The following is a 17,111-nucleotide window of genomic DNA, read 5'->3' on the forward strand; positions in this document are numbered from 1 at the left end:
AAAAACCGGACGGTCCAACCATCGCATTTCTAGTCCGATTCGCTCTATTAAACCGTTTAAGTATTGGGCCGATATTAAACCGTCTGAACCGGCGGGACCAATGACCCAATGGAACCGGACAGTTCCAAGACAGTTCAAGTTAACCCCCTTATTTTGCAAACATGGAAGGGCTTCACTGGGTTTAATGTTTTGGGCTAAAGCCCATTGCTGGGTCTTATCTTATTTGTGACAAAGCCCATATACGCCCCCACAATTTCATGGGCTGGGTCTTGAGCCCAAGTGATGCCTTTGTACTGTGAGGATGGCTTCTTTTATAGGTATCTTGGCAACGATGTGGGATTGCTAACATTATCAATTGAAAAAAATAGAAGAAGCCTCCACCAAGAGGTTTTGAACCTTGGACCTCAAGCTTTATCATCAGCCCACAACACCACCCAGCCACGTGCCCTTTGTTATCTAATATGCCAAAACAAAATAATATAAATTAGATTTTAACATTTTTTATAATATTAAATAAAAATAATATAATATTTTAAAAAATAATAAAATTAATTTAAATTTATATTTTTAATATATTCACATTTAAATATTATACATATTTCAATATCAAATATATAAAATAATATTATTGATTTTTAATTTATTCATATATATTTTAAATTTTTTATAATTATTTTTAATTTTAATAATATATAAATTACATATTTATGACATCATCAGTTCGACCGCGGTTCGACCACCGGTCATACCAATGAACCATGAACCGGTAACTTTTCCAATTCGATGACCTGTCCGATTCTGAAAACATTGGGAAATATTGTAGGTGCTTACTCCGAAAAATTCCTATGAAGTACCCAACTTTTAGGATGATAATTTTACCCTTTGATTCAAATTTTTCCCATTATTCTTTTGCTTCGGTAGAGTTAATTTTTTTTTGGAAAGTGAGTCATGAAATTACAACTTTATCCTTTAATTCATTTTTTTTGTTACTAGTTTTGAAAAAAAGAAAAAAAAAGGTGAAAAAATAGGAATAAATAAATAAGAAACACAAAAATAAAGAAAAAGTCAAGCGAAAAATAACAAAAAATTAAAATAAAATTAAATAATTTACCTTAGTTTCTTATAAGAAATTAAATTATTTGAAATATACTTTTCAAGTTCTTTTTGTTCTTTTTAAAAAATTTGAGATTTTTGTAGAGAACCCAATAAAAAAAAGGACTTTAATTTTCAATCTCCCTTGAATAAACATCAAACCCGTAAGATTAATGTCATTTATGCATGTAATATATAAACTTTAGCTATTACACATGACCAAAGTTTTTAAACACAAAAGCATAAGGCGAGATGTTTTTGTTCTCATGAGGTGAGGTGTAAGTCTCAAAGCGTTGAGACGTAAGCCTTTTGAGACTCTAATTTTTATAATGAATAAATATGTAAAATTATAGAAAGCTAAAAATAAAATATAAAACTAAAAACTTCCATAACAAGTTACTTTAAGTAGGAAAAACCATTCAAATAGTTTTATAATTGGACAAAAAATCATAATAAGTCATGAAAAAACCATCATAAGTCAAATACATGTAATTAAAAAATGTATCAATTTAAATCATCCTCTCTAATATTATCATCATCCTCATCCAATGTAACTATAATAGGAAAGCTTGCACTATCAAATCCCACCATATAATTTAATTCTTCATCTTCAACAATTAATACTAAGTTCACCTCATTTTCTTTGCTTTTGCTTCCACTTTGACCTAGCATAAAGTACAAAGTAGGTGTAAAAAATTACAACTTATGGTTAAATTTAATAAAGTTTTAATTTTATTTTTTTTAATACTTATTTGCAAAGTCCTCATATTTTCTTTTGATGCTTGAAGAACCAAATGCATATGGATGGTGCTTGAATTTCCTCTCATTTTGATGACACAATTCTAATGGCATCAACATTAAATACCTCATCATCTTCAAGCCAAATAGCATCATGTGGGAGGAGGGATTCTTCTTTCTCTGCAATCCATTTATCATCCAAATCAATCTCCTCTACTAATATTAGATCAACATTTTTTCTTCTTTTTAGACTCTGCTCTCTCAATCTAGTGTTGTACCTCACATATATATACTAGAGCATTTAACCTCTTATGTTCAAGTTAATTTCTTTTTTTGTTTTGTGTTTTTTTTTTTTGTTTTTTTTTTTTTGTTTTTGTATGAATCTACCAATGAAAAAAAAATCCATATGTTAAGATTGAAATATCCAAGTATTAAAATGTTAAATATTCAAGTTAACTAACATTTAAATAGAATGTATATAATAAAAATTAATTAGAAGTATTATCGATTCAAAAGGGCTTCAATTTATCTCAAATCCTGAAGCACTACAAGTAAGACTAAGGACTTGAATAACAAACTTTTACAACTCCGATGTTGAAGCCCCAAAAATGCATTCACCAACTTGTAGGACTTCTTAGTTTTCGAGAATCAATCACTAAATGACTTCCAAATTCACCTCTTGCTTGATTAAACAAGTCCAACTGAATGTCAGCTATTAAACATTCATTATAATTAGAAATATTGTACATGCATTCAAATAACTCATTCCTCACTTCATCCACATTAGAGAACTTGTCTTCATAGCGTAATTGAGGGTTAAGATAATAACCTGTTGCATGTAAAGGTCAATCAAGTTATAGGGTCCATCTTGCATTTACTTTTCTCTAAATTGGCTTATATTTTTTTTCAATGACCTTATAGTGAAATGCAGTCTTTTCCTTGGCTAAATCCATTAACTCATAAATATAATTCATGACTAGTCTCTCCTCTAAATCAACCTCTCTTAAAACACTAACCAATTGGATAGTGGTCTTTATATAAAACGCAACATAAGGCAAAAAATTTGGATAAAATTACACGGTCGATACTTTGAGTTTTTACACTTTCTATATTTTTTACCCAACTACTAGAATACCATTTCTCAAAGGAGAACATTGCTATGGGAGCTTGTTTTTACTTATAAAGATCTTGAAGAGTGAGAAATGTTGTAGCAAACCATGTAATTGCTAGGCGAATAAGTTCATAATTTTTTGTAAATGTTCTCATCAAACCAAGAACCCAAATATGTCCATAAAAGAACTTCACCACTTACTTAGCTTGTGCAAGTGTATTAGCATGAATCTTTAGCTTTCTAATGCCCTATAACATCAATGCAATAGGTAGCACAAGGAGTCCATCACAAATTTTCCTCTTTTTTATGAGCCTCATTCCAGCATTCACATAATTAAAAACATTATCAGTGATTATTTGTACAACATTCTTCTCTCCAATTTCTTCAACCACCCCATCAAGATATTTAAACATCAATTCTTCATTTTTAATTGTGTCAAATGCATTAATTGATTTTCAAAACCATGTGCCAGCTAAACCATTCACAAGAAAGGACACCTACTTTTTTTTTTATCTATCCAACTATTTGACATAATGGAGCATCCATATTGTTTCCATGTTTTTTGTGTTCTTCCATCATGATATTTATATAATTCACTTCTTCTTTAAGAATCCATATCCTCAATTCATGCATAGATGGAGGCTTAAACCCAAGCCCAAAGTTTGCAATAGCATTAACCATAAGACACACAATATGGATTATTTACTATATTGAATGAGAAACCCTTTGAGTATACAAAATGATTAATTTTCTTATGCACTTCCTTTCTTTCTTTTTGCTTCCATTTGGAATTCAAAGTACTTTGTCTAAGTTCTAAAACGGTGAACTTATCCATGGGTCCCCTAAGAATAGGTTGCCTACTCACACTCAAACTCTCATTCCCACTCCCACTCCCATTTCCACTTCCACTCCCAATTGTTTTACAAAATGACCTTTCATTCATTGGATTTGGTCCCATGCTAATTTCTTCAAGCAGTTAATTTCTTTTTGATTTTTTTCTTTAAAATTATTCAATGCCTCTTTGCATTGCAATCTTATATCTCCACTAACTTTGGTATATATATGGTTTCATACCATGACAAGTTTCAGCAAAGTGATGTTTATGTCTATTTACCCATCTTGAACATCTTTGATTATAAAATTTATATCTTATATACTTCTCTCTCAGATCTTTAATAATATACTTCCCTTCTTGAACTTTTGATTTCGAGAGACTCATATTAAAACAAATAAAATAATTAAATTACATAAATAATTTTTTAAAATTACATAATTATTTTAGAACATAAAATAATAAAATTTTAATTCTAAGATTTTCAAAATTGAATATTAGCATAGCTAAGTATTAATAATTTAATATAAATATTATTTTTTTTTCCAATGGGACAAAAATTTACCTATAAAATTTTTTAATATAAATATATAGACCTAATAATATATATAATTTAACATTTTTTCATTAGAGAAAAAAAAAATGTGAAATGCGAGTGAAACCAAATTCTGGTAAGTGGAGATACTATAGTTGTGTAGTGGACTCTCAATTGTTTTGCAAAATGAACTTTCAGTCTTTGGATTTGAGCTCATGTCAATTTCTTCGATCAACTCATTTCTTTTTTATTTTTGTTCTTTAAAATTATTCAATGCTTCTTTGCGTGCCAATCTTGTATCTTCACTAACTTTGATACATGGTCTCATACCATCATGAGTTCTGAAAAAGTGATGTTTAAGTCTATTTACCCCTCCAGAACATCTTTAATTATAAAATTTGCATCTTATATACTTTTCTCTAGGAACTTCAATAACATACTTCCGTTCTTGAACTTTCGATTTTGAGATACTCATACTAAAAAGAAATAAAAATGATTAAATTGCATAAAGAATTTTAAATAAATTATATAATTATTTTAGAACATAAAAGAATAAAATTTTAATTTTAAGATTTTCAAAATTAAATATTAGCATAGCTAAGTATTAATAGTTTAATATAAATATTATTTTTTTTCCAATGGGACAAAATTTACCTATAGAATAATTTTAATATAAATATATAGACCTAATAATATAAATAATTTAACATATTTTCATTAGAGAAAAAAAAAAGTGAAATATGAGAAAGTGAAACCAAATTTTGGTAAGTGGAGGGTACTATAATTGTGTAGTGGTGATATTGTAGTTGTTTAGTGGAGATACTATAGTTGTGTAGTGGAGGTACTATAAGTGTGCAATGGAGTTTATTGTAGCTATGAAGAAAGTGGTTCAGTCAAGTAAAAAACAAAGTAGTGGTTGACTAGAAGCAATAAAAAAATTGACAAAACATATTCTTGATTTTCCATAAGTAAATTAATAAAAACAAAAAGCTCGTCCTGGAGTTATGACCTAAGGAAAAAACAAAATAAAATAAGAAAAATGAAAGAAGAAATAACAATGGAGAAAGGGAAGAGGGGCGTACTTGAGGGAGAGTCATAAAGAACGCATCAACTACCACTAGAGTGAGATGGTGCCATCGAACTAAATTTGCTACCAAATCTTGTGAGGTATAGGTTTCACGCAGCTAGGGTTAGGGTTTTTCTTCAAGTTTCTTCTCTTTTCTTAGTTATTTCTCTATGGGATTTTTGGATTGGCATCCGCAAAGACCCATGGAAGCACACATCTTATTCCTTAGTGTGTAAAAGGCGCTGCCAAAGAGCGTCTTTGCCACACCTCACCATGAAAGGCATACACCTTTTTGGACCCCTGTTTTTCTTTTCTTTTTGTTTTTTTTTTCAACGCCTCAAGGCTTTTTTGCCACACTTTGCCATGAGGCATGCTTTAAGGGGCACCTAAAAAACACCTTTGAAAACTTTGCTTATGACTAAGAAAAAACTTTATTACCTTAATAGGATAAACAATTATTTTTTATGAGAACTTATCAATTGAATAACAGAAAAATATTTAATTGAATAACACAAATATTCATTTGGTAGTATAATACGTGAAAAAATTCAAAATTTTCTAAATTAGGTTATATTGTAATGTTATAATATTTGTTTTGTAACTATAGTGCATTTATGTCATACCTATATTCTATGATCAAATTAATAATTTTAGAAATGCCAATTTATACCTTATTGACATTGTATTAACACATCCTACTAGTATATTAACATTATTAGTACCATGCATTGAAATTGTATAAAACTACAAGTCTTGTGAATTCAATTTAATACTTCATTTGATTTGAAAGATGGTTCATCATAATATAAGTATGTTAGTGAGTATAGTATGATCATGTAAGATTGTCACTTTCATAAAAACGTTCCAAATTAATTTTTTTGAATTAGGTTTTGTTATAATGTGTTGTAATATATTGTAAGTACAATGTATGTTTGTCATCCCTATATTTTATAACAAAAGTAATAGTATTAGCGATGCATTTTATTCCTCATTGGCATCCAACATATCATACCAGTGTATTAACATTGTCCACCCAATGTATTGAAATAAAATTTAGAATTTTAAAAAACATTGCACAAAGGAAAAAAAATATAATTTAAAATTTTTATTATAAAAAACTAAAAATGATTAAGCATTTTGCATTTTTTTTTATTTCTTTTAGACAACCCATATGAAAAATTAAACATTTTATTTTCCTCAAACTCAATACAAAAACATTATTTATTGATTTCCACGGCATACTCGCCAGTCAAGCACACCGTGAGGCTGACTACAGCAGACCGAGAGGTTAGAATTCCAGTTTTCCTGTTTGGAAGTGAATGTAGGAAGTTCAAACGGTGGATTAGGTGTGAACATTCAACCAAAGGCGTCTTGGGGATCGGCAATAGCTAAGCATTGTGGCCATCACAGTTCAAGCTACGTATGGCTGGCGTACAACCTACGGGCTTCTAAAAGAAAAAAAAATGATGATGGTACCTTTAGTCCAATCTTAGACAAAGAGCTTAAAATATAACAATTCATGGAAAATTATCATTCTTATTACATAATTATGGAACCTATTTTTTAAAAAAAAATAAAAGTAAAAATTATAGTAAAAATAGAAATGCGTCCAAAAATACATTAAATGTTGTTTTGAAAATATAAAAATATTTGATTTTATTCCTAAGAGAAGTTCTTTGTAAACTGGTCGTCTCTTTCTTGTTTAGTTTCTGCTCTAACAATCCTTAATTCAAGACTGGTTTTTTCAACAATTGGTATCAGAGCCATTTGGGTTATAATGGGGACTGTAAAGTTTGATTTAGAAAAGTTTACAGACAGAAATGATTTCGGGTTATGGAGACTAAAGATGAGGGCATTACTGGTTCAACAGAGGCTCCAAGATGTCTTACTTGGAGAGAAAAACCTGCCCACTTCCATGCAAGAAAATGAGAAAACAGAACCGTTCACAGTGCCATCATTCTTTATTTAGGTGATATGGTGCTGAGAGAGATGGCCAAAGCAAAGTCCACAACTGAGTTGTGGCTCAAGCTCGAGAGCTTATACATGACCAAGTCATTAGCAAAACGATTACAAATGTTATGGATGTTTCTCCTCATCACATCCACATTAGAGCCCTCTCACTTCCACTGGGTTCCTCCTCATGGATTTCTTTAAGGATAATAGTTGACTGCTTAGGTCGAATTGGATCCTTCAGGATTGTCGTGATTCACATCTTCATTACCATACACTAGATCAAACCCACACCGATTAATTGGAGCATACCACCTAATGGGGTGAGTTCCAAATGATACCCTGATGTGAGTCACTTCATGCCAATTGATGCGAGTCCCATTATGCCAATTGCTGTAGAGGGGAAGTGCTACATAAAGCAGCCACATGTGATCTAACCCTACTCCTTCCTTATCAGCGCTGATAGTAATGAAGTCAGTGATGTAACTGGAAGTTGAATAGCACAAGCTATATGATACCCTAAGTGGAATATCAAATGCGCAAACATAAGAGAAAACTCAAAGCAAAACCCAGCAAGTTGGAATTAAACCAATTTGGAGGTACCTCTGCTTCTACTTGACACCTAGAGCTCTGATACCTTATCCAATCTGGTATTCTACTCCCATAAATCATCACATATATTAAGTCTGAACCTGAATTACGCTGTAAAATCAAAATTATTAGGATGTTAGTGATAGAAATTGCTGCATGCTTTCCTATGTTCATTCATTCAACATTTATTATTATTATTATTATTTTTGTAAAGAAAGTTATGATATGTAAAATAAAATATATTGCAAAGCCCTTTGTTTATAATATCTATGGGATATAGAGAGAACTCACCTTAAAAGTTTTCGTCGGCAACTTTGCAGTTGGAAGTAGTGATTTAAGTACTTGATTTGAGGCACTTCTCAATGATGTGCAATCTTGTGCAATTAAACTATATATGCTTGATGGAAGTTCCGGCAGTACTTGCAATCTTCTACACTTCTCCAATCCTAGAGATTCTAGGTTGGTAAGTCTACTGATGTTTGAAGGCAAAGTAACAAAGTTGTTCCCACCTAAATTTACCACTTCCAATAAAGATAAGAGACCAAGACTACTAAGGTTTGTTTCATCCGATAAATTGCAGTAACTTAGGTTCAACTTTCTTAAAGAGCAAAAACCTGGCAAATGATGTAGTATGAAACTAGTGGAACTTGAACTTCTTAGCAACGACCATGAGGTAGATGGTGGTGAACTTCTTGGCAACGACCATGAGCTAGATGGTGGTGGTCCATTACATCCCAAAAAGGATGATATTTCAAGGTTTCTCAACAAAGGAAAAGAGGAGGGTAGTACTCTTAGAGCAGTTCCATCTGCATTAAGTTCTTTTAACATTTCTAAGTTCCCATAGTTTTCGGGAAATTCTTCAATTTTTGAGCAACCAGCAAGAATAAATATTTCAAGGGATTTCAAACCACACAGGCTGCTTGGAAGACTCTTGAGCATTTTGCAATTTTTCAAACTAAGAAAGTGAGGTTCTTCAGATCTCCAAGTGACAAGTGAATCTTACACAAAGACACATTCTTCTAAAACTAGCCGTTCCAAGTTAGTGACTCACCAACTCTTGAGAAATTGGGGTTTCTATTAAGTACTTAGAGTGACTGAGATCCAAGATTTTTAACTTTTCAAGAACCTGCCAAGAAAGGAAGTTGACTTAAAAATTAGATTTCATACACATTATATGCTCTTTAAAGAAAAAAACATCAATACATCATAACCATACCTTGATTCTTTTCCAAAGTCATTGAATATGACTACATGGCATGCTGAGGTGAACAAGATTCTTTGCATTAAAATCATTGGGCAATGATTTCAGTCAGTATCCATACAAATACAAATACCTCAATTCCTCGTAACAAAATTTAAAGTTTAGAGAACAATGAACTTTACAATTCTTCTTATAGAAATATTTCCAAAGTTTCTTGAGATATCATTAGATTTATAAACTTTGAGCAATCTAAGTTTATTCATCCTCACAAAGGCTTTAGTGGTAAAGTTTATTATATCTTGTGAATGGGACAAATCAAGGAAAATGCCTTCAATTTTTTCATTTCCCTACAAACCAAGGACATTAAGTTAAAAGCATGCAAAGTGCATAAAAGCTTGCTACAATTTTATCGGCATATGCCTACTTAAGCCAAAAGAATCCTTAATTTCCAATCTTAACTTGTGCAACATAAAATAAATGTCATGTTGTTTTTTGCTCTCACCATATTTTTTTTTTCAATATATTATAGATATCTTCATAGAGCCATAATCTGCAATGATTGCCATGGTCTGTAAGGGATTCTTGGCGAACAATTTCCATACCCATATCTTGTATTAAGTCATTAACCTATTAAAAGAAATAGTTATGAGTGACTTATCAATGAGAGCTTGTATTCCACTAATTGAGAAGAAGCCGCAATATTTGTCTAATATTTCCATTACATAATCTTTAACCTCTCCTTTAAAGAAACAAGCAATATCCAAAAATATACCCTTCTCTTTGTCATCCAGAGCATCATAACTTATTTTAAGTACTTCCTGGATTTTATTATTAGGAGTACTTTTTAGTTTGTTTAATTCATTTCTCCATTCTTCTTTACTCATGCTAAATAAAAAAGAACCCAAAACTTTAAGAGTCAATGGAAGACCTTGTGCATACCATATTATTGCTCGTGAAAGATCTTTGAAATCATTTCTAGGAAGCTCATGTTTTAATGAATATTGTGTGAGGAACTCAAAAGCTTCATCATCATCAAATTCCATAGCCTCATAACAATTGACTCCATGTGAAATTAACAAATGTTTATCCCTAGTCGTTACAATAATTCTACTTCCTCGACCAAACCAATCCAGATTTCCAATTAAGCAATCCAATATTATTGGATCATTCGCATTGTCAAGAATGATTAAGAACTTTTTTGAGAGGAGCCTAGCCTTTATCCATGTGAGTCTTTCATATTTAGATTTTCTTCCTCCAATAGTTGAGAAAGAAATTTATGTTGTAATCTGATTAAACCCTCTTTTGCCAATTCCTCTTTGACCTTTTCAAAAAAAGAGCATGCTTCAAATTGGCTAGAGATTTTTCTATAAATAGCTTTAGTAATGGTTGTTTTCCCTGTTCTACCCACACCCCAAATTTCTACCATCTGAACATCATTTGACTCCAAACATAATTGCATTTCCATTTCTTGTATGCGAGCACCTATTCCAACCGGATTCTTGGTATCATCGATGGATGTACTTAACGATTTATTCAAAATATCTTTAACAATTTCCTGGATTAGTAAAGACTCATTCTTGCCATATTTGAAGCATAACTGCATAATAAGTCTATCCATTGAAAAGGTAATAAAAATAAAGGAAATAAGAGAAAATATGTCAAAACAAATAGTTGGTTTTAAGTCAATATTTACAAAAGTCTAATAACAAGGTTTTGAATTCTATGAACTCAATATTTTAATCATTTAACATAATGACTACATTTGATTGGCGGCATAGAATGAGATAGGAAATGTATATTCTAAAATATCATATCTTATTGGATAGGAAATGTATATCATAATATATTATTTCCAATAGTATACGATATCATTGGATATTAGATCCAATGGATGTCATATTTTAAAATAGTATATCCAATAAGATATGTTATATTATGCTTCTATTTAGTTTGTAAAATAAAATAAAAATTATATTGTATTCTAATATTTTCTATTTAATATTACGTATAGCAATATTCATGATTAAAATATTTAAAATTTATAAATAATTTTTTTTATATTATGTTATTCAATATATAAAAATAATATAACTTAATATTATTTTATAAATATTTTTTTAGTTCTTATTTTTAAACACAAATATAATTTTATAATAAAAAAATTATTTTGCAAAATAAGTAATATAAAAAAATTAAAAAAAAATTGATAAAATTTATGATATATGAGATAAGTATATCCTACATGTTAACTTAGGATTAACATATTCTATATAAAAGTGAAATAAAACAATGATAGAAAACTTGGAGTTTTCAATAGCTGCAACAAGTGTAGAAGATATGGCTTTGCCCCTCTCAAGCTTCTCTTCAATGATGAAACTGTCGATTCCTTGGGCTCGTAACTCCTTGTCGAGGTGAGCAGTGAAGTTATTGCGGGTGTCTTCTCCTCTGAAGCTCAGGAACACATCATAGCGCCTTTGAGAAAAAGAAGCAGCAGCAGCAGCCATTACTCAGCAGTAGAGAGACCACGTCTCAAGTCTAAATTATCCTGTAGGAAATAAAGAGTTCCACAATTCATTAATACAATTCCGAAAACTCCATCGATAAAACGAAAGAAATTCTGGGACGAAATTGTTAGCTCTTTGTAGGATATATCAACCACAAGTGAATAATATGCTAAATTTTCTTAACTGGAAATTTGAAATGAAAAAATATCTGTAATTGAAGAATACACCTGTGAAATCTCAACAAGAGAATGAGCAATGTAATAACTAAACACTGTGGCATGTGAAGATCATGATGCTGCAGATCATATTATTGAAGTCAAAGTCTGGAAAGCGCGTTGAAGGATAGAAGATGACTTTAAGGCTATGTTTGGTTCCCGGAAAATTTGAGGGAAAATGCAAGGGAAAGAAAATACAAAGGAAAAGTATAAGGAAAGAAAAAGTGAAGGAAAATAAAAAAATAGATTAAAAGTTGATAAATTATTTTTTTTGTTACTTCAAACTCATTTTATTTATTTTAACTCATCAATATAAAGATTAAATAATTTAAAAATACATAAGTTTTTAATTAGTTTTAATTATATTTGATTTTTTTTGACATTTTTCATAGGACAACCAAACATGAGAAAATCATTTTCCTTAACATTTTTTTTCTTTCCTTTGTACTTTTCGGGAATCAAACATAGTCTAAGTATATTTAATATGGGAAGAAAATATAGGTATATTTATTAAGGGCCTGCTCCGAAGTTATTAACAGTTGAAACAGTGCTGGGCTTAACAGGATTGGACAGCGGATCTCAAAAGTATCGGGCCCGCATAGATACTAAAAAATTTAACATTGAAGGGTGTGGCACAGATGTTTGGGCTGCATCTCAAAAGAATCGAGAAACAGGGCTGGGCTTAACAGGATTGGACATCTGCACCTCAAAAGTATCAGCCCCCCAATAGATACTGAAAATTGAAGGAACCAAATTTACGATTTTAACATTAAAGGGTATGGCACCGATTTTTTGGGGATAATGCTGAAATATCGAAATGTAACTGATTTATCGGTGAAAATTAAATAAAAAAATACGAAAATTTGGATGGTCAAGATTTCCATCTCATATATCGTGCCATCTCATACATTGTGTTGGCACCATCCGATAAGTGATACATCACGATATTTTCATCCTTGGTTGAAACTCATATGGGTCTCATTTATGTGACTATCACAAAAAACACACTACAAGGGAAAGTTGGCACCTACATCACCTACATTTCATGGTAGAAAGTTGGTATGGGTTTGCCTAATGCTCAGTACATCCTGGGCAATTGGCTACCGACACCGTGAATAAAAATAAGCCCAACAACACAAGTGCTTCTCATTCCTTCAAGTCAAGGCCCATTATCCATGTCATTAATAAAGGGTTGGTTGTTTCCTAATGGTTTGCAATATGTGTTGACACTTGATAGCCTCTAGCCAATAGATGGCCTTATATCCTTTATGGAGATAGATTGTCATAGAATTTTCTATCCATATGGTACTAACATTGAGTGCTTAATGTTTGTAGAATCTTAGCCAATTAACAAAGTCCTGTTAACCTACTCAATATCTCTACCTATAAGCAAATAAGGTTTCCTATGATGGCCCTAGTGTTGGGTTGGGTTTCCCTCTCATGTGGAGGATGGTCCAAATATGTAAAACCCAATAAAACCTATATGATATGACATCTTTTGGTGTAAGGTTTTATGACAACCCCCAAAAAAGATTCAAATCTCTATATACTAAGTGAAAAGAGAGTAGTTGCTGGTTTTGAGAGTAAAAAGAGAAGAGTAAGAGAGAAAGAAAAAGAAGAAATTGAAGAGCATGAAGGACTTGTTTTCATCCAAGAAATAGATCTCCTTGATCCATGGTCCGTTTAATATGAAACTTGATCAGTTGGCTCATCATTTGTAGCTCTTCATTTTAGATGGTGAGGTCATTGATCAGAGTTGTCTACTTCATTCTATAGCCGCCTAACTAGAGTTAGTTGAAATAGAATCACTTTCGAGCAATCTTGATCAATCTACTTGGTCTTTGTTTTGCACCATTGGATCATGCTAAAATTTTGTCAGTAGCTTTGTCTCTTATATCTCTTGATTCTGGTCAATTGGATTGGTGATTAGAATTGTTAGTTGTAAGTTATAATCATCTAAATAGAGAAGGGGTGAAAATAAGAGGAGAACATTTCTATTTTGTACAATCTTTATCAAAGAGTAATATCTCTTTGATCCTTAGTTTGACTGAGGTGAAATTTTAATGGAATGTTCAACACTTGTGGTACTTCAATTTTAACGGTTGGATCGTCAATTGGAGTTTTCTAGACAAATTAGTATACTCAAATAAAGTACCAAATTTGTAACCTCTTTCTTTCACTCATTTATCATGTGGTGTTTATGTTTATGAAGCCAAGAATTTTTGCTTTTGATGATTTCTACTGTTAATGGTCCTTAATTAATGTTTGGACAAATTGTGTACTCTCACTTTTGTTAATAGTGAATCTTTTGAGTGGATTCTAGTCCAATGGATTTTACTCCTCATATCAAGGAGGTTTTCCACGTTAAAAATTCTGGTGCATGTGTATGGTTGATTCTTATTGATAAGCATTGCTATGATATTGTGTTGATTTTTCTCCCAACAAAGTGGTATTAGAGCCAGGCTGCTTGTGTTGTGTTGAAGAATGGATGTTACTGCAAATAGAATGGTGAGCCTAAATGGCTTAAATTATGGTTTGTGGAAAGATACAATGGAAGATTTATTGTATGTGATGGGTTACCATCACCCTATGTTTGCTAGAAGAAAACCCACTGACAAAGATGAGGAATGGGTATGGCTTCACAAGCAAGTGTGAGTATATTTGACAGTACATAGATGATAATATGCTAAACTATGTTAGTTGTGAGAAGCATCCATGAACATTGTGGATCAAACTTGAAAAGTTCTATGCTTGGAAGACCGAAAACAACAAAATGTATTTGATGAAACAATTGATTCTTTTGAGATATCATGATAATTATCCTATGACTGATCACTTGAATACACTATAAGGTTTGATAAATCAATTGGCTGTGATGGGGTTAAAATTTGATGAAAAGGTATAGGGCTTATGGCTTTTGGGCACTTTGTTGGATTCTGGGAAGATATTTAGAATGTCATTGTCTAATTCAACTCCAGATGGTGAGATGACATTGGAAATTGCTAAGAACGGTGTTCTAAATGAAGAGATGAGAAGAAAATCATAACATTTTTCCTCATGGTCAAATGTGCTAGTTACTAAGGCAAGAGTGAGAAACAAGAGCAAGGGTCTAAAGAATAGGGAAAACAGTAGAAGTAAGTCCAATGATAGATTTGCTAATGATGAGTGTTACCATTGCAATAAGAAGGGGCATATAAAGAGATATTGTAGAAAGTTGAAGAAAGAAAATAAGAACAAAAAAAAAAAAAGGGAATGATAATAGTAATGAAGATCAAGCTACCACTACTATAGAAGACTTTCTACTAATGTATGATGATGATATGATCAATTCAGCATATGATGAGAGTAGTTGGGTAATTGATAAGTGGTACTACTACTCATGCTAGATTTTATGGGGATTTTTGCACATCCTACACACTTGATGACTTCGTAGTTGTGAGGATAGGCAACAATAGTGTGGCTAAAGTTGTTAACCTAGGTAATGTTTGCACCCATTATGGTATGAAACTACTTAAATATGTAAAGTATGTTTCGGACATTCAGTTGAACATTATCTCTGCTGGTAAGCTTGATGAGGAAGGCTACTAAAGTAGTTTTGGTAATGGTCAATGGAAACTTATTAAGGGCTCTTTGGTCATAGCAAGGTGTAAAAGGAATCCTAATTTATACATGATGTGAGTTGGACTTTCTAAGGATATCATTCATGTTATTGAAAATGTGGATACAGTTGAGTTATGGCACAAGAGACTCGGTCACACGAGTAAGAAAGGAATGATGGTGTTGTCCCAAAAGAACCACTTGTCTAGGATGACAAGCATATGTCTACAAAAGTAAGCTCATTGCTTGGGTGGGAGCAAAGTAGAGTTGCTTTCAAGACACATCCTTCTTTTTTTAAGAAAGAATAATTTGCTTGGCTTGGTTAACTCTAATTTATATGGTCCAATGAAGGTAAAAACACTTAGTTCACTATACTTTGTGACTTTTATTGATGACCATTCAAGGAAGATTTAGGCATACACATTGAGGCATAAGGATCAAGTATTGGATGTGTTCAAGCAATTTCAGGCTTTGGTTGAGAGATAAACTAAAAGAAAATTGAAATGTATCTGAATTGTTAATGGAAAAGAATATTCAGGGCCATTTGATGAGTACTACAAGCAGTAGGGTATCTATCATCAAAAGACTCCTCCAAAGACACCAAAGTTGAATGGTTTAGTTGAAAGAATGAACAAGACATAGGTTGACAGAGTGAGATGTTTGCTTTCACAAGCAAGAATTCCTAGATTTTTTTGGAGTGAAGCTTTGAATACAATGGTTCATGTATTGAATCTCTCACCTTTCGTTCCTTTGTAGTTTGATTTGCCAAATAGAGTTAAGACAAACAAAGATGTTTCCTATGATCATTTGTGAGTCTTTGGATGTAAGGCCTTTGTGCACATTCCAAAAGATGAAAGGTCTAAGCTTGATGTGAAGACATGCCAGTGTGTGTTTGTGGGTTATGGCCAAAATGAATTTGGGTACAGATTGTATAATCTACTTGAGAAGAAGTTGATTAGAAGTTGAGAAATTGTATTTATGGAAGATCAAACAATAGTAGACATTAATAAGATGGAGAAAGTAGAATCTGATAGCGGTGACAAGTTGATTGACTTGTAAATAATTCACCCAACACCAATGGTAGATCAACTAGATGTTGAGACACAAAATGACCAACATGGTGCAAGTGATGATTCAAAACTTATAGAGGTTAGAAATTTTGATGATATTCTTGACTAGCCATAAGAACCACAAGCTATTCCTATAATCCCACCTAGACGGTCTACCAAGAATTGTCAATCTTCCACAAGATACTCCCCATAAGAGTATGTGATGTTCATTGATGGGAGAGAACATGAGAGCTTTGAATAAGCTACAAAAAGTGAGCAAAAGAGAGAGTAGATTGAGGCTATGCAAGATGAGATGAGGTCCTGGCACAATTTCATATTTAGATTTTCTTCCTCTAATAGTTAAGAAAGAAATTTTTGTTGTAATCCGATTAAACTCTCTTTTGCCAAATCCTCTCCAACATTTTCAAAAAAAGAACATGCTTCAAATTGGCTAGAGATTTTTCTGTAAATAGCTCTAGCAATGATTGTTTTCCCTATTCTAACCGTAGCTTAAATTCCTACCAATCGAACATCATTGACTCCAAACATAATCACATTTCTATTTCTTATATGCCAACATCTATTCCAACCAGATTCTTGGTATAGCCAATGGATGTACTTAACGATTTA

The 17,111-nt window shown here is 31.8% G+C and overlaps 1 long non-coding RNA gene across 1 annotated transcript; it reads right to left on the reverse strand.

Moving 5' to 3' along the window:
* Nucleotides 1–11,310: 11,310 nt before the first annotated feature.
* LOC132253232 (uncharacterized) lies at nucleotides 11,311–11,936 on the reverse strand. Its single transcript, XR_009465053.1, has 2 exons — nucleotides 11,848–11,936; nucleotides 11,311–11,661 (listed from the first exon to the last, which is right to left on the reverse strand). It is a non-coding gene; the product is annotated as an uncharacterized LOC132253232 (long non-coding RNA).
* Between the last annotated feature and the right edge of the window lie 5,175 nt (nucleotides 11,937–17,111).

Source organism: Vitis vinifera, chromosome 18 (genome assembly GCF_030704535.1).
Source record: "Vitis vinifera cultivar Pinot Noir 40024 chromosome 18, ASM3070453v1".
NCBI lineage: Eukaryota > Viridiplantae > Streptophyta > Magnoliopsida > Vitales > Vitaceae > Vitis > Vitis vinifera.